Raw genomic sequence first — 24,977 nt, forward strand, 5'->3', positions numbered from 1 at the left:
TTATATATGTCAAAGCTGGATGGCTAGGTACATAAAATTTGTGACTTCTGTATCTTGACAAATTATTCTGTTTAATGTGTCAAATCTTCCTCTTTGCCCAAATTAATGATTTTGATCCCTAAATCTGATTTATAGCATATTAATATTATTGTTATTTTTACATCTTTATCGGAGTATAATTGCTTTATGATGGTGTGTTAGTTTCTGCTTTAGAACAAAGTGAATCAGCTATACATATACATATATACCCATATCGCCTCCCTCTTGCGTCTCTCTCGCACCCTCCCTATCCCACTCCTCTAGGTGGTCACAAAGCACCGAGCTGATCTCCCTGTGCTATGTGGCTGCTTCCCACTAGCTATCTATTTTACATTTGGTAGTGTATATATGTCCATGCCACTCTCTCACTTCGTCCCAGCTTGCCCTTCCCCTCCCCATGTCCTCAAGTCCATTCTCTACGTCTGAGTCTTTATTCCTGTCCTGCTCTTCAGAACCTTTTTTTTTTTTAGATTCCATGTATATGTGTTAATATACGATATTTGTTTTTCTCTTTCTGACTTACTTCACTCTGTATGACAGTCTCTAGATCCATCCACGTCTCTACAAATGACTCAGTTTTGTTCCTTTTTATGGGTGAGTAATATTCCATTGTATATATGTACCACATCTTCTTTATCCATTCATCTGTTGATGGACATTTAGGTTGCTTCCATGTCCTGGCTATTGTAAATAGCACTGCAGTGAACATTGTGGTACATGACTCTTTTTGAATTATGGTTTTCTCAGGGTATATGCCCAGTAGTGGGATTGCTGGGTCATATGGTAGCTCTATTTTTAGTTTTTTAAGGAACCTCCATACTGTTCTCCATAGTGGCTGTATCAATTTACATTCCCACCAAAAGTGCAAGAGGGTTCCCTATTCTCCACACCCTCTCCAGCATTTATTGTTTGTAGACTTTTTGATGATGGCCATTCTGACTGGTGTGAGGTAATACCTCATTGTAGTTTTTTTTTTTTAAACATCTTTATTGGAGTATAATTGCTTTTGTGTTAGTTTCTGCTTTATAACAAAGTGAATCAGCTATGCATATACATATATCCCCATATCTCCTCCCTCTTGCGTCTCCCTCCCACCCTCCCTATCCCACCCCTCTAGGTGGTCACAAACCACCGAGCTGATCTCCCTGTGCTATGCAGCTGCTTCCCACTAGCTATCTATTTTACGTTTGGTAGTGTATATATGTCCATGCCATTCTCTTACTTTGTCACAGCTTACCCTTCCCCCTCCCCATATCCTCAAGTCCATTCTCTAGTAGGTCTGTGTCTTTATTCCCATCCTACCCCTAGGTTCTTCATGACCTTTTCTTTTTTTTTTTTCCTTAGATTCCATATATATGTGTTAGCATACGGTATTTGTTTTTCTCTTTCTGACTTACTTCACTCTGTATGACAGACTCTAGGTCCACCCACCTCACTTCAAATATCTCAATTTCGTTTCTTTTTATGGCTGAGTAATATTCCATTGTATATATGTGCCACATCTTCTTTATCCATTCATCCAATGATGGACACTTAGGTTGCTTCCATGTCCTGGCTATTGTAAATAGAGCTGCAATTAACATTTTGGTACATGACTCTTTTTGAATTATGGTTTTCTTAGGGTATATGCCCAGTAGTGGGATTGCTGGGTCATATGGTAGTTCTATTTTTACTTTTTTAAGGAACCTACATACTGTTCTCCATAGTAGCTGTATCGATTTAATTCCCACCAACAGTGCAAGAGTGTTCCCTTTTCTCCACACCCTCTCCAGCACTTATTGTTTCTAGAATTTTTGATGATGGCCATTCTGACTGGTGTGAGATGGTATCTCATTGTAGTTTTGATTTGCATTTCTCTAATGATTAATGATGTTGAGCATTCTTTCATGTGTTTGTTGGCAATCTGTATATCTTCTTTGGAGAAATGTCTATTTAGGTCTTCTGCCCATTTTTGGATTGGGTTGTTTGTTTTTTTGTTATTGAGCTGCATGAGCTGCTTGTAAATCTTGGAGATTAATCCTTTGTCAGTTGCTTCATTTGCAAATATTTTCTCCCATTCTGAGGGTTGTCTTTTGGTCTTGTTTATGGTTTCCTTAGCTGTGCAAAAGCTTTTAAGTTTCACTAGGTCCCATTTGTTTATTTTTGTTTTTATTTCCATTTCTCTAGGAGGTGGGTCAAAAACGATCTTGCTGTGATTTATGTCATAGAGTGTTTTGCCTGTGTTTTTCTCTAAGAATTTTATAGTGTCTGGCCTTACATTTAGGTCTTTAATCCATTTTGAGTTTATTTTTCTGTGTGGTGTTAGGGAGTGTCCTAATTTCATTCTTTTACATGTAGCTGTCCAGTTTTCCCAGCACCACTTATTGAAGAGGCTGTCTTTTCTCCATTATATATTCTTGCCTCCTTTATCAAAGATAAGGTGACCATATGTGTGTGGGTTTATCTCTGGACTTTCTATCCTGTTCCAATGATCTATATTTCTGTTTTTGTGCCAGTACTGTCTTGATGACTATCTATATTTCTATATCTATATCTATCTATATATATATCTATATATATATATATATATATATATATATATATATCTATATCTATATCTATATCTATATCTATATCTATATCTATATATCTATATTTCTGTTTTGTGCCAGTACTGTCTTGATGACTATAGCTTTGTAGTATAGTCTGAAGTCCAGGAGCCTGATTCCTCCAGCTCCATGTTTCTTTCTCAAGATTCTTTTGGCTATTCCGGGTCTTTTGTGTTTCTATACAAATTGTGAAATTTTTTGTTCTGGTTCTGTGAACAATGCTATTGGTAGTTTGATAAGGATTGCATTGAATCTGTAGATTGCTTGGGTAGTATAGTCATTTTTACAATGTTGATTCTTCTAATCCAAGAACATAGTGTATCTCTCCATCTGTTTGTATCATCTTTAATTTCTTTCATCAGTGTCTTATAGTTTTTTGCATACAGGTCTTTTGCCTCCTTAGGTAGGTTTATTCCTAGGTATTTTATTCTTTTTGTTGCAATGGCAAATGGGAGTGTTTCCTTAATTTTTCTTTCAGATTTTTCATCACTAGCTTATAGGAATATTAATATTATTTTAACTGATCTTTTTCTTGGTTACTTAGCATGTTTCTGATATACCTATGTCCATCGCTTTATTTTAATTATGCTGTGTCATTTTGTTTTGGAAGTGTCTCTGGGAAATAGTACATAATTAAAGTAAAATCTGACAATCTTTACCTTTTAATAGGAGAATTAACATTTTACATTCCTTGTAATTATTAAAATGTTTGGCCATATTACCACTATTAGATATTTAACATTTAGCTTTTTAAAAAAGTAATTTCTTCTTTACTTTCTCTATTTTGCCGGCGGGATTTAACTGAGTTTTCTCCATTTTTTCCTTCCCCAGAGATTTAAAAATTACATATTTGGTGTCTATTCTTGTATTGGTTAGCCATGAATTTTTAAACTCATACATTTAAATGTATATAACCTTCTCCTAAGAAAAGACAATGAACCACAGCATGCTATCATTTTCCCCTTCACTGACATTGGCTTCACCTTCAATTTTTATGTTGAACTCATTTGGAGTTTGGTTCCAGATTATCAGTATTTTTAAAAGTTTACATGTTTGTCAGGCTCTATACTTAGCCATATGTCTCATTGGTTTCTCTTCTTCTCTTATTTTTGGTATTTAATGTATTTCTTTCTCCTAAAATCTTTTTTGTTTTCTTTGAGTACTTCATTGAACATTTCTTTCTGAATGGATTTCTTAAAATACCTTTGTTTTCTCTTCATATTTTATGCTCATTTAGTTGGATTTAGAATTCTGCATTGTTCAACTGAGAAGGTGACATTTGAGCTAAGACTTTAAGATAGTGAGGGATGGAGCTATGTAGGTATCTGAGGGAAGAGCAGTGTAAGCAAAGGCAACAGTAAGTGCAAATGCCTCACAGCAGGAGCAGGCCTGGTATGTTCCTGAAATACATGTAAGTGTGATATTTTACTTAATGTCTGTCTTTCCAATTAGCCTGTAGACCTTCTGACCATGTCTGTTTTATTTTCAGCTATAGCCACAGCACATTTCAAAGTATGTAGCATAGAGCATTTGTTCAGTGTTGGCTGAGTGAATGAACAACCTGAAATTTAAAATGAAAGCCCTAGATCATGCCATCCGAGTTCAGTCTTATGTTTTAATATCAATAGTAGTAACAAAGAGGACATAACCATCTCCTTTACTTTACTTTTTAAAATTGAATGTTGAAAAGAATACATTAAGTCTCCGCCACTCTGCTACCAACATACACATACACACACACACACACCCCCCCAGAAATCATTCTTTGAAAATGCACCTGCTTCCAATAATCTGCATTTTTCACTTTTCCAACTCCCTTTCTATTAGAGACCTTCTTATTGGAGATTACATTTGCTCTCTGTAAAGTACACTTTGCTTCTCTTTAACCCAGTAATAAAATTCTGTGTAAATAAAAAGGACCTAAAATCATGCACAAGGAGAATGAAAACTAATGTAGAAATTATTTTGCAGGGTCATTTTAGAGATCCAATATTCTGCAATGAAACAATAGGTTTGGCTTCATATATTAGAAGGTCTCAATAAAGATCTTTATGTGATGAATGAAAAACAGCAGGGATTTCAGATGGGCCTCATCTGATAGGCACTTGACTGTCAAACAAAAACAAGTTTTAAAGGAAAGATGGAGAGTTGACAAATCATCAATATTCTTTCTAAAACCCATTTCTAAGCATTTATAATTCATCTCTTGAGTCTTCAGTTTAGATTACATGAGGTAGAGTTTGCTAGTACTTCACGTAGTTACAATTCCAAGAACTATAAAACTCTCCTTCGGGAGCAATTACACTAAATGGATGGACCCGTGTAAAGAGTAGTTCCTGCATCATTGCCTTCATAACCAATCACTAAAATCACCAGGCAAATGTCTTCATTTCTACGAGGTACCATTTTCCCCATATGTGCTTATGGCAGTTTCTCTTTTTTAAAAAAAAAGGAAAGAAAAATATTCGCAGGTTTTGTAACTGCTCAGTTTCAATGAAAGCAGCAGAGCCCAATTGTAGAAAAATCCGTCACAGGCAATACCAATTTATGAGTAAATTTATGAACAAAAAGTACATTTTTAAGTGACATAATATCAAACAGTTTACTGTCCCCCTCCCCCAGCTCCTCATCCCCAGGTCTCCTACCTTCCCATCCTCCCACCCATTAAGAGCATTTGAAATCCAGGGATGGACCGTCTGTTGGGTACCTTTTTTTTTTTTGCGGTACGCGGGCCTCTCACTGTTGTGGCCTCTCCCGCCGCGGAGCACAGGCTCCGGACGCGCAGGCTCAGCGGCCATGGCTCACGGGCCCAGCCGCTCCGCGACACGCGGGACCCTCCCGGACCGGGGCACAAGCCCGCGTCCCCTGCATCGGCAGGCGGACTCCCAACCACTGCACCACCAGGGAAGCCCTATTGGGTATCTTTAAGAAGGCTCTGTTTGTGATATTGCAGCAGTTCTGATGTGACGTACAGGTTTCGTGATCCTGGCTGGGCCAGGAGGCAGCTTGAACCCCAAGTCTCGACCCACAGAATCTGAGGTGGGCAGAGGAGGTAAGGAAGGAAACAGACTCAGGGGGCAGTAGGGGCGGGAGAGGTAATATCACTGTGGGCAGTGGGCCTGGTATTAGAAAAACATGTCTCTCTGGCTTGTTTCTATTTCCACACTTTTGACAAAGATGTAAGAAACATTTCACTTTCCTTTTGACTCTGAGTTTGGAAAAATAACAGCAGGAACACAGGGAAGTAGCAATTTGCATTCAACCCTGGGGAGAGAATGAGGGTGTCAGGACCTGGTGACTGGAGGACCCCTGCACCATCGCATCATGGAGGCCAGGGCCAGCAGACGGCTCTCATGAGGGATTGTGGATGGTGATGCCTGATCTTTTGATTTTAAAAAAGAAACTGGAAATCCAAACTTTTAAAAATGTGAACTCTCCTGTCAACTTACTTTAAAAATCATAAACACTCTGCAAGTTGATAGTGAGTCAAATGCACATATATTTGGACTAGATCCTGCACTTAGGCCACAAGTTTGCAGCCTCTGCAAGGCCAGCAATTGTCTCCATCTGCAGTAAGGTGAGGGTCAACTGCCCTCAACAACAGAATTATAACTGCAACACTGTCTCCTTCCTTCTTCACTAACCAATACCCCCATGTATAATGTTTTGAACAGGAGACAAGAACACCGGAGACAAGAGGCCTGGACGCAGAAGGACCGAAGGAAAAAACTCCAGACTTGTTACATGGAAATATGTCAAGTTCTAACACAAATAATCTCTAATTCTTGCTTTATAAACATATATCTTATTGCCTGTATGTCAAATATGGCCCACACTACTTTTTTAACATCTTTATTGGAGTATAATTGCTTTACAATGGTGTGTTAGTTTCTCCTGTATAACAAAGTGAAATCAGCTATACGTATACATATATCCCCATATCTCCTCCCTCTCCTCCCCTCTAGGTGGTCGCCCCCACTACTTTTAAAGTGCTGAAATTTGTCAGAGAGAGATTGTCAATGTGGTGGGATAATTTCTCTCCCTTGTTCTGTTAGGTCAAGTGTTAATCTCATAATGAAATGCCCATATTTGTGAGTTAAATTCCTGTTGCAGAAGAACAAAGGTATAAAACACAAACTCATTTAATCCAAGTGTAAAATTACAAAACCAATCGATCTGGCACTAGTATTTAGTGATTTCCAGTTACAATAAAAGATTTTAAAACAGAAAACCCAAAACAAGTACCCTAATACTGTCAAACATCAAGTAAATTTTCAATCACAGAGCATTCATTGGTTTACTGTTAGTAATTCACTAGTGGGGTGAACCATGAAACCATAATCTCTTAGGCTACTTCTTTCTGAAAAACTGGACCATTCAATTGACAGAACCATGTTTATCCAACACTATGTTAAATTCTCTTTTCATGTTTTTATTTTCTTAATACCCTTTCCTCTTGCCTATTTTCTAGGGCTTCTGCTGACCTGTCAGCGCCTTGTGATTCACTATTTTCTTGGCTTGGATGTTTTTCCTCTCACCTCTTTTAAGGGGGCCTGGTGACAAGGGGGTTGGTAGACAAGGATGCAGGCGTGTTTCTTGTTAGTCCACCCAACTTCACAGAGCTAACATTTTTTGAGTGTGTGGCTTCCTATGCACCAGCTCCACCTGACTGCTTCTTACCTGGTGCGTGATCTTCAGTTAAAAATTCCAGCAGTGTGCAACTTGTCTTTGGCAAATGAATTGTAAGTATGCCAGCTGCCAGATGTCTTCATTTTTAAAACACCTTCAAAACTGCTTCTGGCACAGTTCCATAAGCAAAACAGGCTAAGCTGTAACTCTCCTTCCCATGCTGTGAGCAAAAGAAGAGGGGGTGAGGGAAGCAGATGGAGGCAAGAGAAAAATGTATTGCCTTCACATCTTGGAAAAAGAGATAAATGAAACTGAAAACAGAATCCAGCCACCCTTATCAGTAGATGTTTAGATGAAGAGTTATCTGTGACCTATGATATGTTCAATATGCACATGAATAGTCACTTTAAACAATACAGTAATTTGAAATACTGTGGTTTTTATGAGTCCAACAAAATAATGATGATACACTTTCCTAAAAAGGAGGACTTCTGCCTCCTAAGATAATAAATAGATGTAAGCCTAGGGAAAGCTATCAAAAACCAAATAATTCTTTTTTCTTTTTTTTCACCTTCCACAATACAAAATTTTCTTGCTGTCAAAAGTAGGATTTTGAGGGACTTCCCTTGTGGTGCGGTGGTTAAGAATCTGCCTGCAACTGCAGGGGGACACAGGTTCGAGCCCTAGTCAGGGAAGATCCCACATGCCACGGAGCAACTGAGCCCGTGTGCCACAACTACTGAGTCTGTGCTCTAGAGCCCATGAGCCACAACTACTGAGCTCCCATGCCACAACTACTGAAGCCCGCACACCTAGAGCCCATGCTCCGCAACAAAGAGAAGCCACCGCAATGTGAAGCCTGCACACCGCAACGAAGAGTAGCCCTTGCTCGCTGCAACTAGAGAAAGCCTGTGTGCAGCAACGAAGACCCAATGCAGCCAAAAATAAATAAATAAATAAATTTATATATTTAAAAAGTAGGATTTTGAAGTGGGAGAGTCAAAAAGAAGCTTCCAGATGTGGAGGATGGCCCTCAATTCCTATCCTGTCGTAAGTCTCCTTCAAAATCTCCTAATGGATTAATTAAGCCATACTCTATAAGGGGACAAATTTAAAGAATAAGGCACTTTGCTTATGTTTAGAATGACTGACATTCCTAAAAATCTGTGATATCCACATTACTTTGGAAGTAACTGCAGCCCCGAGAATGGATACAGCTTAGATGTGATACCAGTCAGAATTATTGAGAATGTAGTGACACTGACCTTGAACCTAACAACATTTATAGAACGAAAATAGATATTCACACTTGAGCCTAGAGGAAAGTCAGAATATGGCAATTTAGGATCAAGTCAAATTAATTCAAAGAGAATTATTTCAATCAGTATCTTTCAGTAGCTCTCCTGATAGAAATGGAGACATCCTATACGAACTATACAATGGAATAAAATTAAAAGTAAACTGAGCAAGGAAAAGACATGTCAATGACTTATATTCTTCTTTCATTAAGCCCTGATTATAAACTGTTATCCATCTCATATTCACAATACATAAACTTATCTTTGAGTGACTAGATGTCCACACTTTGAAAGAATATGGACATGCCTGAAAAGTGATGGGGGATTATAAATATATAGGAGACACATTGCTATGAAGCCCAAGAAGGAAAACAATACCTCTTCTTTATACCTATCAATGAGTAAAAAAAAATCAATTTTGACTCTTAATCAAGAGGCCTTACAGAAAGGAAGTGGGCTTACAAAACTAAGTTAGAAGCACTGGTCTTAGAGGATATACACCACTGGTAAAATTATGAAAAGGGAGGTTTACTTTTCTAGCTTTCAGTTCTACAGTCCATCATGCACGTTTTTCCATTAATCACATTCTCTGTGATTCTCTGTGCATGCCTTTCACCTTCCCACCTCTGTGGATGATAATAGCATAAGCTATTTTCTCTCTCTAACTATCCTTACCATTCATTCCTGTTTATTGAATTCCTGTCCATCCTTTAAGTTTTGGTTGAAATGAAATCATCTCCATGACCTTTTCCCAGTTTCCTCTACCTCCACTGAAAGGAATCTCGTTCCTCTACTATTCCCATAACATTACTCTTTGATTTTTGTCTTCTAATCTGTCTCCCTATCCAGACTGTGAGCATCTTGAAGACTGAAATAGAGTCTCACATGTTTTAAACCCCAGAACACTTAGTATACCCTGCACGGTCTTACTCCTCAGTAAATGCCAGAATAATACTGGATGGCTTCTATCCTTTGGGTCAGTCAACAGTGCCCTCATCTTGCCCTCTCCCTACACAAGTTTATTACACGGTAGGCCTTTTTTATTCCTTAAGCCTAACTTCTCAAATAGATTCTATTTTTATTCCATTTGTTCTATCTGGTACACTATTAATTTGTGGGTAAACAGGCATTATAATGGATAATATGAAATGTAGCTTCCAAGTAACATAAATTGGATTTTAAAAGAAGTGAGGACCTTAATTTAAACTGCACTGGAGCAGACTAGAGGGATAAGTTTTCTGGGTCTTTTAGTGCTTTTAATTCATAACAGAACAAATGCACATAGAGCTACGTATGAACACATATAGAGAAAAGTAATAGTAATAGAAAAGAAGGAATAATAAAAAATAAGCAAATGATAAAGAAAACAAAGTGAAGTTTAAATGTATTATACCCAATTTGAAAACCATAAAGTATTAAAATTCCAACTCCTAAAAGTTTTTCCCCAAACTGAGAAATGTAAACTGGCTTCTTGAAACTGGTGGACTTTTTTTTTTTTTTTAAGCAATCAATCCATATTTTAGTTTGGCTCCAAGTTTCCCAGAAGAGCTTGAGCACATCACCCTGAAACCTCACAAAAATTGCCCAGGGATGTCTGGCCTGAGCTTCGTGAATTCTGCTCTAAGTGATGGGACTGAAGGAGAACCTTGGCAGCAGCTAGGAGAAAAAAAAGACACCCAGAAATTAAAATTGAAGTTAATTACAGTACTTACAGATTTTTTTCCCCAGACCTGATTCTTGACGTTCAACAAAGAAGAAAAGCTCTCAATACAACTTCAACATGACAATGCCAGCCCTACACCTAAGCCTGTTCTTGGGGGACTGGGGAGGGGGAGACTTGTAGTTGCTCATGTCATTATGGTTGTCTGGGGTCTTGGAGGTAGTGAGAGTATTTCTTCATCTATGGCTAGTGATGGAAAATGGATCAAGAATGATCTCATGTGCAAATAGATGGTTTTATTTTTTCCAAATACCCAGAGACGTCATTGAGTTTTATTCTCCCAGACTTTAGGTGTGCTCTGGGTTTGGGATATTGGTTCATGTGATTAGTAGTAAGCAATGCTTGTCTTAGGAACCCTCATCAGACTTTTCTTCTGTCAATTTTTTATTGTTTAGAGTCTGATGATCCAGGTTAGGGAGGCAGCACTTAACTACCTACCAGCTGCTTGACCTGAGGCAATTTACCTGTCCTCTCTGAGCCTGTTTCTCTATCTATAGAATGAAGATAACCATATCTGCTTCATACCTCTGACATGTGACTCTATAAAAATGTTATCAATATCTTACAGAGTATGAAGCAGGCACAGTGACAAGATGTATCTATGATAGGAACCTTTAGCTATCTGGACATTTATTTCACTACGAGCAGAGTCTTTGATAAATTATTGGTTTGATGTATCTCCAATTACATCACTTGAAAAAGCCTAGGAAATAATAGCATTCTGAAATTTATTCTGTCCCAAAAGGAAGACCTGATTGGTAGAGTGTCATGCGGCTAAGTGAGCTAAGCAATGTTGGAATTAGATAGGATTCTCTAGACTCTTGCAACACAAAGTATGGTGAGAGGACTAGCAACATTGCATAATCTGGGAGCCTGTTAGAAATGCAGACTCTCGGGCCCCACCCAGACCTACAGAATCATAATCTGCTTTTTAACAAGATCACCTAGTGATTTGTGTGCACACTAACATTTGAGAAGCACTGTTTAGAATTCAGAAAAATGAACTTTTAAAAGTTAAGGTACACGATCTAGATTATTCTGTGGACACAGATCTTAACAGAGATTAATTCAAAATGGAAAGAAAGTCCTTAAAACTAAGAAAAGTGTCTCTCAGTGGGGAAAGAGAAGTGAGCATCTGAAAATTAAAAGAAGAAACACTGTAGATGTCTGGGTTTTCTGATGAGCTCAGATTTTTAAAACAAATATACAGAACATGGAAGGAGGGTGTGTCAGGTTAAAGATGGCCATAAATTCTTTTCTACTCCTCTTACTGAGGGATGGAAACTAATCCCCTTCCCTTGAATTTGGGCTGGAGTTAGTCATTAAGTCTAGTTGATCTGTTTTCTAAATACATTGTAAAGTTGTTCTTCCATTTTCCTCTCTGGGTGCTGACTTAGTTCAGGTTTCATTATCTCTCATCTGCACTAATGAGAAAGCCTCCGAACTGGTCTCCCCACTTTCAGTCTTGTTACTGTCTGGCTGCTCATTCTAAAGACAGAATTGGCTCAATACATATATCATGAATGAAAAGAAATTTGTAAATTGAATATGCTGCTTTGTGAGCTAGACTTACTGGCACTGGAAATGTTTAAATATTGAATGAGTATACATCTTCTCGCATTTAAAAATAGCAACCATTTTTAAAGTCCTATGTGATTTGATTCTATTGTTACATCATTAGGGTCCTCTTATTCCAAAATGAGTTGAGAGCACATTGGAATTGTGCTTAAATTCTCAAAGGGTCTACCTGAAATTATACATATTGAGCAAAACATATCTTTTCTTCACATCCTAGGTGGGAACAAGCAAGAATATGTACAGAATGAGCAGGAGAAAACTTTATGAGAAGTGAAAATATTTATAGGCCTTTTTAGATTTGTTATTTTTATTGTTTAATTTTATTATTATTGTTAATCAAAATATTACAAATGGAGGGAAAACCTGCATACTCCTGTTCTAATACAAAGTCTACTTTGTATGTTTTGTGTGTGTATTCCTCCAAAACTTATCCATGCAGAGACATACACTCAGTTTGTCAATCATTGTGGACAATTTCACATATCGCTTTTATGGATATATCATAATATCTGCTCATGAAGTTATATGGGTTTGATAATCATCATCTATTGAATGTTTCATCTATTTGGCCTACCACAATTTTACTCACCATTCCTCACTGATTGGACTTTAGGCTGCTTACAGTTTTTCTAGTTAAAAATAAAGTTGTTGGGAACATCCTAGAGCTTACAGCAACTTCCTTTCCTAAATGATGTCCTCAGGCTAACTTCCTAGTAGTGGGATTATTGGCCCCAAATGTTTCAGTGTTTTGAGTTTATACTGTCAGCTGTATTTTCACAAGGTCCCTCACAGCACCCATTTCAAGGAAACCTTAATAGCATTAAGTATTTTTTGAAAAAATATCTTTTTTGCTAACGTGCTGGACAGAAAATATCACCTTATGATTGTTTTTAGTTTGTTTCTAATTAAGATGAACATTTCCCCCCATTTTTGGTAATGCTCTTTTTTGTTTGAATTGCCTGTTGATGTCGTGCTACATATAGGAATACACGCCTGTTTGCCATATGTACCATATATTCAGATGTTGAGTATTAAAAGTCTACAGACATAATCATCATTTGATGAAGCACCTGCTACCTATCCAGTTAATTGATGCCAGCTGCAGAAATCTATGACTCACACTGTGGGTTCTACAAACCTATGACTGGTAGGTGCTTTCCCTTTTTGGAATGACTAAGGTCACGATAGATCAGGACACGTTCTGGAAACTAAGGAGACCACCCTGACCCCTGACTCTTTTTAATTCCCATCCCATAAGGAACAAATGCCAGGCCCCTCACTCATTTTCCTAACCCTGGTCTCTCTCCTATTCTCTCCTGCCCACAATCATACAGAGTGGACCTATCTTCTAGGAAAAAGTGTTCCTGAGCTATACCTTTGATAAAGATCTAACATAACAACATAAGAACAGACGTGGCAAAGAAAAGCGAGAGCAATATAGTGACCGTGGTCAGTGAGGCGGAGGTCTGAGAGGAGAAGGGTGTGTCTAATCATCCATCTCTTTTAGCATATCTGGCAGCCAGTGCTGAACTTCTGTAACAGTCTCTAGGGGGCACCTGTTCACTATGTAACTTACCCTCCTTGGACCTCAGAAATTGGAGTAGATAATTTCTAAATTCCTTTCCAGCTCTAATATTCTTACAGGTGTAATATAAGAGGTTATGTCTATAAGAAATGATACTGTGTAACATCTCCTCACACCACATACAAAGATAAACTCAAAATGGACTAAAGACCTGATGTACGACCCCAAATCATAAAACTCCTAGAAGAAAACATAAGCAGAACACCCTTTGACATAAACCGTAGCAATATTTTTTGGATCTCTTTCCTAAGGCAAAAGAAAGAAAAGCAAAAATAAACAAGTGGGACCTAATTAAACTTAAAAGCTTTTGCACAGCAAAGGAAACCATCGACAAAATGGAAAGACAGACTATTGAATGGGAGAAAATATTTGCCAATGATATGACTGGTAAGGGGTTAATATCTACATATATAAACAGCTCAAAAAACCAAACACAACCCAATTTAAAAAATGGGTAGAAGACCTGAATAGACATTTCTCCACAGCCCATGACAAGATGCTCAACGTTGCTAATTATTAGAGAACTGCAAATCAAAACCACAATGAGACATCACCTCACACCTGTCAGAATGGCTAACATCAAAAAGTCTACAAATAACAAATGCTGCCAAGGATGTAGAGAAAAGGGAACCCATGTACACTGCTGGTGGGAATGTAGACTGGTGCAGCCGCTATGGAAAACAGTATGGAGGTTTCTCAAAAATCTCAAAACAGAATTACCATATGATCCAACACGTCTACTTCTACTTTGCATATATCCAAAAAAAAAAACACTAACTCAAAAAGATACATACACTGCAATGTTCATAGCAGCATTATTTACAATAGCCAAGATATGGAAGCAACCCAACTGCCCATCAACAGATGAATAATAGATAAAGAAGATGGAACATTAATCAGCCATAAAAAAAATTCTGCCTTTTGGGCTTCCCTAGTGGCGCAGTGGTTGAGAGTCCGCCTGCCGATGCAGGGGACACGGGTTCGTGCCCCGGTCCGGGAAGATCCCACATGCCGCGGAGCGGCTGGGCCCGTGAGCCATGGCCGCTGAGCCTGCGTGTCCGGAGCCTGTGCTCCGCGACGGGAGAGGCCACAACAGTGAGAGGCCCGCGTACCAAAAAAATAAAAATAAAATAAAATTCTGCCTTTTGCAACAATGTGGGTGGACCTAGAAGCCACTAAGATTAGTGAAATAAGTCAGAGAATGCCAAGTATTCTAGGTTGTCACTTATATGTGGAATCTAAAAAAGTAACACAAGTGAATGTACATAACAAAATAGAAACAGACTCACAGTTATAGAGAACAAACTAGTGGTTACCAGTATGAAGAGGGAAGGAGGAAGGAGCAAGAAAGGGGTAGGGGATTAAGAGATACAAACTACTATGTATAAAATAAATAAGCAACAAGACAGGGAAATATAGCCATTAGTTTGTAATAACTTTAAATGGAGCATAATCTTTAAAAATATTGAATCTATGCTGTATATCTGAAACTAATATAATATTGTAAATCAGTTATACTTCAATAACAAAAACTTTCTATGCAAAAAAGCAATTATACTATGTATTGATAGTGTCAATTTCTTTCTCTTTTTGTTTTCACTGAGATATAATTGACAAATACCATTATGTTAGTTTCTGACAGCAAAATTTCTAGATAAAACTGTATGTGAATTTCAAATTTTGTTAAGACATAATCAAATTGCCCTTCCAGAAGTTTGCACCAATTTGCACTGCCACTACCAGTATTAGAGTTTTTGCTTTGACATGCTTTTGTTTGTTTGGTTTTTTTTTTTGCAGTACGTGGACCTCTCACTGTTGTGGCCGCTCCCGTTGCGGAGCACAGGCTCTGGACGCGCAGGCTCAGCGGCCATGGCTCACGGGCCCAGCCACCCCGCGGTATGTGGGATCTTCCCGGACTGGGGCACGAACCCGTCTCCCCTGCATTGGCAGGCGGACTCTCAACCACTGCGCCACCAGGGAAGCCCCTGACATGCTTTTGAATGTTGAGTATTTTCATGCCTCTTAATCTATGTGGGTAATATCACTGCTAACAATTATCCACTGATATTCTTACGTATCTGTGCCAAGATAGGTAAGCATAAAGATGTTCACCGTAGCAACATTTATACAAGCAAGAAGATGGAAACCACCAAAGTGCCCCCAAACAAAGGCTAGGTTAAATGAATTATGGTGAAGTCATAAGGAGGAATGCAATGTTGTTAAAAAGAATGAAATAAATCTGTTTATGCTAATATGATGAGTTCTAACATATATTATTTAGTGAAAAAGATAAGGTTCAGAACAGCATGTATGGTACGATCCTGTCTGGGGAATAACAAAAAAATATATATATCTGGCATATGACAGACTTTTCTTCACAAAGGATTAAAAACAAGATACTATTAACAACAGTTATCTTGGGGAGTGGCACTACTTGTTGAGGGTGAGATTTAAGAGGGAGATTTCACTTTGAGTCTCTATCTTTTTTTACTGCCTGAGCATTTTTATCAAGTGCATGGTTTGCTTTATTTTACAAAACACTGTAAATACAATTTTAAACATAATGATAGCTAATCCCTTCAAATAAATATTTTGTTTTAAATGTAAATCTCACCAGGTAACAGTTCAGTATAAATAAACTAAAAATATCCTCCATTTGATATCCCACCAAAGGGGAAAAAATGGAAGAAAGAAATGACACTGTGGAAAGAACATTTTCCTTAATTCAAAGATTTATCTTTATCTTTCTTATGGATCATGATTTTGAAAAAGACCTAGACCTTACAATTGTAAGATTCTGTTATCTTGTTTTGGAGGGTTGTAAAGTCTTCCCAACACCCACACGTTTAATTTATAAAAACCCAGATTACTCAGATTCATGAGTTAGGGAGCAATTATTTACTTTTCAGTAGAATTCTTAGATGTAAAGTAGAATTTTTGCCAGCTTCCCTTTAAATAGTAATTGTAAAGCAATTATACTCCAATAAAGATGTTAAAAAAAATAAAGTGTATTTGTTTTGCAAAAAAATGTGTTTGTGTAGAATGCAGTTATGAAAGTCATGTGGCACACTTATAACTAATGCATGAGAATACGTCCTCGTGTAATAATGTGCTAAGACATTATTAACTACCCAAGTGGTACCTGGATATTTCGGCAAGCAATTCACTTATGAGAATTCTTTTAAAAATTAGGTCCAGGTGTTATTACTTACATAGCTCATGTACTATAAAAATTGTGAAAGGTGCACAGGAACCTCAGAGCCCTATTTCCAGGGAACTTCAGAAACCTGAGACTATATATTTAATACACAAAAGTGGATTTTAGAATAATACACGATGTTATCTTTGTAAAACTATATACTTATTTTATATATTATATATTTGTGTGTGTGTATGGGTGTAAACACAATATAGAAAAAAATATATAAAGAAATGCAGAAATACTCCTAGGAAATGAGACTGGCATGATAGGAAGGGGAATCACTTTTGGTTTTTACTGTGTACTTTATATGCTTCTGTTTGATTTGTGTGTTTTTAAAATATACATGTAGCTTTAATAATGTAAACGCAAGTAAAGACAAACTGAAAACTAACAATGAGACAGAGACCAAGATGATAATACTGAATCATTTACCCAAATTTATAACAAAATAGTTGAATTGGTTGAGTTTGCACTTTTCTAAAAATAAGTAGAAATATTTATTAGGATTCTTACCTAAAGTCTGGTATAATCAAAAAACTCAGGATTGCCTCTATTTCCTTTAGTATAGGTCAAGCCTTCCAAGAGAAACTTCAGGGCATGGATAATCTACCAGAAGCCTTTTATCCTTTACTTCTTTAGCAATGGTTGCTTTAAAAAGGCAATAAATGCACTACCAGCAAATTCCACCAATTATTGATTGCATGTTAGTATGTTTAAAAATGTCATTGTCATGTCCACTTTTTCTAAAGGTGCTCTCCAGGATAACAGATACTCTTTGAAGAAAGGATACATATGTGGGTAAATATGTTTGGAAAATGGTGGATTTAACAATATCTAACAAGTTTCTTGAGAGCAGGAATTCTCTAATGTGCAAGAACAGGGAGGATGAAGTATGCAGAGTCTCCCAAATGTGACAATGGTCATGTATCCCAGGACAGCCTAGTGGCTGCACATTGTAGAAGAATCAGCTAGTGTTTGATGAATGAAGAAAAGGGCAGGAAGAAGTTAACATGAGGAAAAGAGGATAGAAGAAAATAGTATATGAAGTATATCATTAGTATTGCCCTACTTCTCTGAAGTTTTGTATTGTCTGTCTAAATCATTATAATGAGTATTGATTTCAGAATCTACATTTTGGGCAAATGAAATTAATTTCTACCACAAATAACCTTATTAGTTTATAAAATGAAAGAGAGCTTCTCCAGGCCCTGGCCTTAGAAGTTTGATTCAGATGATCTAAAGTGGGATCCAGGAAGTATATTTTTTAACAAGCAAGTAATTCTAATCCTTGTGATTTAAGGATCAGGTTAAGAAACACCGATTCAGAGAAATAAAATTTAGATGTTTTATATACAAGCTAAAACAAAATGGAACAAATTAATTTACCTCCAAATGATTAGGAATTTCAAAGTGGAACACACACAAATAGGAATCAATATCATCTTGAGGATAGTTTAAACACTCACATGATACAATTCCAAATGAAAAATCAAGCTTCTTGGAGACCTCTCCTTTGCGGTAAAACTTCTCATTCTAATCTCATTATGTCCTGCAAACCAACCTGACCACAAAGCTTTGGCCTGTGCTTTATTCTTATCTCTTGATCTGGGATTATAGTTCTTACAACTGTGAATCCACAGCATTTGAAAGTTAGTTAAAGCCTTCACTTGTTGGAACTGAAGTGGTCCAGGGGAGTTGAGAATCACATTTAGGTGTGCCTCCTGGTTCTACTACTTATTATTAGTTGTATGATTTTGATGGAGTTACTAAATTTCTCTAGTTCTCAGTTTTCTCAACTGTAAAATAGAGTATTTGCAGTTATATAAGTAATTGTGAGTATTAAATGAGGTAATTTATTTAAAGTGCATTAAGTAGTAGCTATTATTTATTACATTTGCATTGATATAGTGCCTTCTATGTGGGATTTTTTGTGTGTTTTTAGTGTTCGTCAAAAATGCTAATGGAACACATTCCTTTCTCCAACACAGTTGAGCGATTTGGTATGTTACATAGTATTATTTATTTATTATATTGGTATTTATTTATTCTTAATAAATATTTCCCATTATTTAAATTATTAATAAGAATCTAACAAATTACTTAGAACCAAGGCTACTTTTGGAATAAATCTGGAGGACAGTTTGATTTCAAATGTTTTATTCATTGCCCCCATAACCTCTGAAAATGCCCTGGGCGGTCCAGTAATTTAGTATGGATGCAACATTTTCCACACTTCCTCTTCTATGTAGAAATAGGGCAAACATTGTTTGTTAGACTTTATAGCCTCATTTGAAAAAGGCAGCTACTATGTTCCCTGTTGTCTTTGTAGCATCAAAGCATAAATACCAACTGACCATTTTATGTTAATGGAATCTTGTAACTGTCTCCTAAACCCTTCTCCTCAATGGAGCCCAGTACAGAGTTGATTTTTTCTGATCTTAGGAAATAGAAATGACCAGTAAAAACCTGTAGACAATCCAAATATTCAGTCAAGGGAGGAAAATAATCTCAACTCCTTTGTCTCTCTATTTTAGTAGTAATTATCTGGAGGTGTTTATGTATACATATATCTATATTTCCACACTGGAAGAGAGTCAAAATTATGTGATGGCTAAAGGTCTTGATGATTCAGTGACTGTAATTTAACTGAGTATCCAAATTTCAACCGAAATAAGCCTATCTAAATCACCAGCGCCTTCTAGCCATGTGGAGAGGTAAACTTTAAGTGAAGACATGCAGTATAACTAAGAAAAGGAAGGAATTATTTCAGATTCAAATCCATGTAACTCACTGTTAAGCCAATTTCAATTTCAGCATATTGGGTCACCTTCAGTATCACTGATTTACAGCTCATAATAGCATGTGAGATGTTGCTTTGAATTCATACTATTATGGGAAAAATTCTTTTTAAAAGTGCTTTTTAATTTGCATAATTAGTACATAAAGATTCATCTGTAGATTTATCTAATTTAAATCATTAGTGCTTGAACTTGATAATTACAGAATAGGGTGTCTTCATCCTATTCTCTTGACTATAGCACCCTAAGGCTAATATAATCTAACAAATACTGAACCACTAAAATATGCATTCTCAAACCAAAACCACAATGAGGTACCACCTCACACCAGTCAGAATGGCCATCATCAAAAAGTCTACAAATAATAAGTGCTGGAGAGGGTGTGCAGAAAAGGGAACCCTCTTGCACTGTTGGTAGGAAGGTATATTGGGGCGGCCAGTATGGAGAACAGTATGGAGTTTCCTTAAAAAACTAAAAATAGAGCTACCATATGACCCAGCAATCCCACTACTGGGTATATACACTGAGAAAACCATAATTCAGAAAGAGTCATGTACCACAATGTTCACTGCAGCACTATTTACAATAGCCAGGACGTGGAAGCACCTAAGTGTCCCTTGACAGATGAATGGATAAAGAAGATGTGGCACATATATACAATGGAATATTACTCAGCCATAAAAAGAAATGAAATTGAATTATTTATAGTGAGGTGGATGGACCTAGAGACTTTCCTACAGAGTGAAGTAAGTCAAAAGAGAAAAACAAATACCGTTATGCTAACACATATATATGGAATCTAAAAAAAAAAAGTTCTGAAGAACGTAGGGGCAGGACAGGAATAAAGACTCAGACGTAGAGAATGGACTTGAGGACACGGGGAGGGGGAAGGGTAAGCTGGGACAAAGTGAGAGAGTGGCATGGACTTATATACACTACCAAATGTAAAATAGATAGCTAGTGGGAAGCAGCCACATAGCACAGGGAGATCAGCTCGGTGCTTTGTGTCCACCTAGAGGGGTGGGATGGGGAGGGTGGGAGGGAGACACAAGAGGGAGGAGATATGGGGATGTATGTATATGTGTAGCTGATTCACTTTGTTGTAGAGCAGAGGCTGACACACCACTGTGAAGCAATTATACTCCAATAAAGATGTTAAGAAATAAAATAAAATAGGTAGAGGAAAAAAAAAAAGATACATGTACTCCAATGTTCATTGTAGCACTATTTACAATAGCCAAGACATGGAAGCAACCTAAATGTCCATCAATGGATAAATGGATAAAGAAGATGTGGTACGTATATACATAATAGAATATTACTCAGCCATACAAAAGAATGAAATAATGCCATCCGCAGCAACATGGATGGACCTAGAGATTATCATACTAAGTGAAGTAAGTCAGTGAAAGACAAATACCATATGATATCATTTGTATGTGGAATCTAAAAAAAAAATGATACAAATGAACTTATTTAGAAAACAGAAATAGCGTCCCAGACATAGAAAACAAACGGTTACCAACGGGGAAAGGCGGGGGAGGGATAAATTGAGAATTTGGGATTAGCAAATACACACTACTATATGTAAAACAGATAAACAACAAGGACCTACTGTATTGCACAGGGAACTATATTTGATATCTTATAATAACTTATAATGGAAAAGAATCTGAAAAAGAATCTATATGTATATATATGTATGTATAACCAAATCACTTTGCTGTATACCCGAAACATTGTAAATCAACTGTACTTCAATAAAAATAAATAAAAATATGCATCCTCCTAGACATTTTCATCTATCTCTTAACAAAATTTGAAATCAGTTTGGTGAAACTGAAGCACTTTCATGTATCCAGGTCATGCCCCAAGAGGTCCTTCAAAAGGAAAAGGAAACATTCTTAATGACTGGCTCTCAATGTTGGTTGCACTTTGGAATCATCTGGGGAGCTTTCAAAAGACCCGACACCTTGTGAGCCACCCCCGCAAATTTGAAGTACTTTGTTTGGGGTACATCCCAGGCACTAGGATTTTTAAAAAGCCCCCCGGCCAAGGTGGGGAACCACTGATCTCAGCACCATTTCATGCCCAAAGAAATAGAAAACAATCCCCTATTCTTTCCTGAGGGTCAGGGGATGTGTTAGGCTGAAAAATGGTCCTTGAAGTTGTTCACACCCTAGTCTCTGGAACCTGTGAATGTTACCTGGGATGGCAAAGGGACTTTGCAGAGGTGATCAGGTTAAAGATCTTGAGTTGCGGAGTTTATCCTGGATTGTCAGGTGGGCCTGAGATGTAACCGCAGGGGTTTTATGAGAGGGATGCAGGAGCAGTCAGAGCCAGACAGAAGGTATGTGACAAGAAGGCAAGGGACAAAAAGAAAGAAATGTGGACATCCTTCGCTTTTTTGCTGCCTTTGAAGATGGAGGCAGGGGCCACAAGCCACAGGGTGTATGTAGTCTCTGGAAGCTGGAAAGGTCAAGGAAACAGATTCTCCCCTGGAGCCTCCAAAAGGAATGCAGCCCGTGGACTCATTTTCAACATCTGGCTTCCATAACTGTAAGAAATAAATTTGGGTTGTTTTAAGCCAGTAAGTTTGTGGTAATTTATTACCACAACAATAGGAAAATAATATAAGAGAGGATGAATTCTGTCCAGTAGCAATTTGCAATGGTTTTATGGGGAACTCTGCAGCTCTTAAATATCCAAAAAACTCAGCAAGAAAAGCCAAGACCAAACTGCTATGATCCACATTTTTATTAAATGTTACATATATTTCTTAAACATTGTCTAGTCCTTAGTTTCTTTGTATGTAACACTACTTTTGTTGTGTAGAATCTCCTTAAATAGAAACTAACTAAATGTCATGCTGTTACTGCCAAGCAAAGCCTCAGATTAAGACAAATACATGAAGATCTGGCCAAACATTTCTGAAAAGCTGTCTACCATGGGGAGATTGCCTGACTTTTCAGGTTTTCAGGTCCTGGCTTGGTCACAGTAATTTCAAAGTTCTTATTTAGTAGATTCTTAAGATCATGAACATTTGCTTTTGTAAAGATACCCTTTTGGAGGCTGAATATTCTGTATATAGAGTCTATGTTGCCTTTCCATCAACCACCAGCCACTTCTTGTGAACAAAAAGAGAGCCACCAGATATCAAGCACCAGTCATATTTTGATCTCTCAGGACTGTCCTATGACCATGGTGTCAACTCAAGTTCCAACACAGCTTGAATATCAAGAGCCTAGAAAATGCAGCTTTTGCCTTAGAGTTCTATGATGATTCTCTCTCAATTAGCTTAGACTATTAACTCTAAAATTAATTTCGATCACTTACATAAAGTGCCTAGGGAAATGGTCCACTTATAAGAGTTCAGTAAACCTTAGTTCTCTTACTATAGAATAGAAATAAAAACATTAAGAGATGAGATGGCCCAGATAGAAGCCAGATTAAACCATTACAATTTGGGTGTTTGGGGACAACTTCATTAACTTCCTTGAGGTTTGTTCATTTCGCAAATATGTGCAAAACAATATAAAAATACATCCCTACAGTTTTTTTTGCAGCCTGCATATTTTCTAATATTTTAAGAATCAGTGGCATTATTATCAGGGGTCAATGTGGCGCTGTCAGCCAGTTCCAAAGAGGCACAATCTCCATTACTGGCTCAACACTATGAGTACATTCCTACCAGAACAATCACCCGTCAACCACGGAAAAAAGGTTTTCCAGCATATTTCTCTAGGAAAACGTTCATACTGCTTAACCAAATAATCTCCCCACTAATAGTATCTTATTTTGTGATATTCAAGCCCTGTGGACTAAAGATGAAAGAAATATCATTAGAATCTCCTCCTAACATACCTAAACTATACCTTCCAATGAGGTTTTGGGTCTATCAACAAACGTACGTCAAAGCCTTGGTGCATAGAGTCAGAGAAGGTAGGAGGCCACAGGGCTCAGGGAGGTTTCAGGCTGAGCCGAGGAGTCAGACTTGCTGTGGGAACTTCTGGCTCACCAGTGACCCCAAGAGTGTTACAGAATTCAGTAAAAACAAATGACAAAAAAACCCAGCAAAGCACATTTCTTTATTGTCTTTAATTACATTTTTACGTGGGTCCCAAAATGCTGTAGAAGAGTACGATGAAAGTCTAAGAAACAGAATGCTGCAGCTCTAGTCTGTGATCGGGGCAGGTAATTTGGACAAAAACAAGCACACATACATATTTCTAAAGGAAATGCACCCCTACCCACCCATCTCGAAAAGTTCAGCTTCTCAAGATTGATCCAATCTACTCAGTAACCGTAACAGATGTGTATTTTATGCTAACTAGTTTTCTGAAGCAGTATGGGAACTTGGATTGTTCAGCCACTACTCCCACCCTTCTGCAACTAGAACCCCTTTCTCTCACCAGAGGAAATATCAGCCTGATAAACCTTTCTTTTTTTAATTGTTAAACGGTATATTTTCTTCCCAGGTGTGTTTTACCCCCGAAAACACCAAGATCCAGTTACAACAGTTTTTTTAGGTGCTCATATGTCATTTGTATACTAAGCAAAATCCAAGAGATTATTTTTGCCATTAATCTTTGCAACTAATAAAGATGATTGTAAACCAGCAGCCTTAAAATCAGAGGTGGGCATTTCGCCGGTAATGCTTTTTCATAGCTCCTTGATGAAGATGATCAACTAAAGCAAAACTTCTGCATGATCTATTAATAGAGAATGAGGATTAATGAAGGATTATGTCATAATGAGTCTGCCTGCAGAGTAGCTTCAGTTCTGGTCCTTTGCTGCCAAAATACAGTTCTCATTTCCAACAAACAAAGTCTATCTGAGAGAAAGCACAGAGCCCCTTTAGAACTGGAAAGTCCTGTGCATAATAATGACTGTCTAACTCTTCTTTTGCCAAAGAGCTTCAGCACTTTCAATGTCATAGGTCAATGCAGTGATTCAGAGGGGGCCTGATCCTTATCTAAGCTTTTGCAACAAAATTAGAATGTGCTGTAGTCTTATTAAAGAAATGTTTGTTCCTCCATCAATGAGCTGAAAAGAAAGCAGCTCAATGTACTTTTGCAAATTACAGCAATAAACTGCTTGAATTAACTGCTTTATTACAAATATTTAATTATTCTGAGGGTTAAATATCCAACATTTTGGAAAGGCAAAATTAGCAGTCCACTTGATAATCTACTTCATTTAAAATCTGTTACGACGGTGTATTTTTGTTTTATTTTTAAACAATTCCAATTTTCAGTTGTCTTTCTTGTAAATTCAGTTAGTTTCCATTTGGAATGAAAAAGAATAATACTTACAGCCCTTATTTTTGAAATAAGTTGCCAAGAAAATCAAATTTGTAATCTGGGAAAAATTACAAAAGGTAGAACTTGTTTTCACTTCCCAGGAACACAAACAGTTACAAAAATGAAATAAGACTCAAAACACCAAGTTAAGGTCAGTCACATTTTAAGTAAGACCTATTTCAAGATTTAGATCAAATAATATCATCATCATTGTCGTTATTATTAAAATAGCTGTTG

The 24,977-nt window shown here is 37.3% G+C and overlaps 1 protein-coding gene and 1 long non-coding RNA gene across 4 annotated transcripts in view; one reads left to right on the plus strand and one right to left on the minus strand.

Moving 5' to 3' along the window:
* LOC115856478 (uncharacterized) overlaps nt 1-16,756 on the plus strand; it is a 218,421-nt gene extending 201,665 nt beyond the window's left edge. The window contains exon 4 of the long non-coding RNA XR_004040865.2: nt 15,235-16,756. This is a non-coding gene — a long non-coding RNA (uncharacterized lncRNA). The remainder of the gene's footprint in view (nt 1-15,234) is intronic.
* SOX2 (SRY-box transcription factor 2) overlaps nt 1-24,977 on the minus strand; it is a 727,395-nt gene that overhangs the window by 249,259 nt on the left and 453,159 nt on the right. The window lies entirely within an intron of this gene.

This window comes from Globicephala melas, chromosome 4, assembly GCF_963455315.2.
Source record: "Globicephala melas chromosome 4, mGloMel1.2, whole genome shotgun sequence".
NCBI classification, from domain to species: domain Eukaryota; kingdom Metazoa; phylum Chordata; class Mammalia; order Artiodactyla; family Delphinidae; genus Globicephala; species Globicephala melas.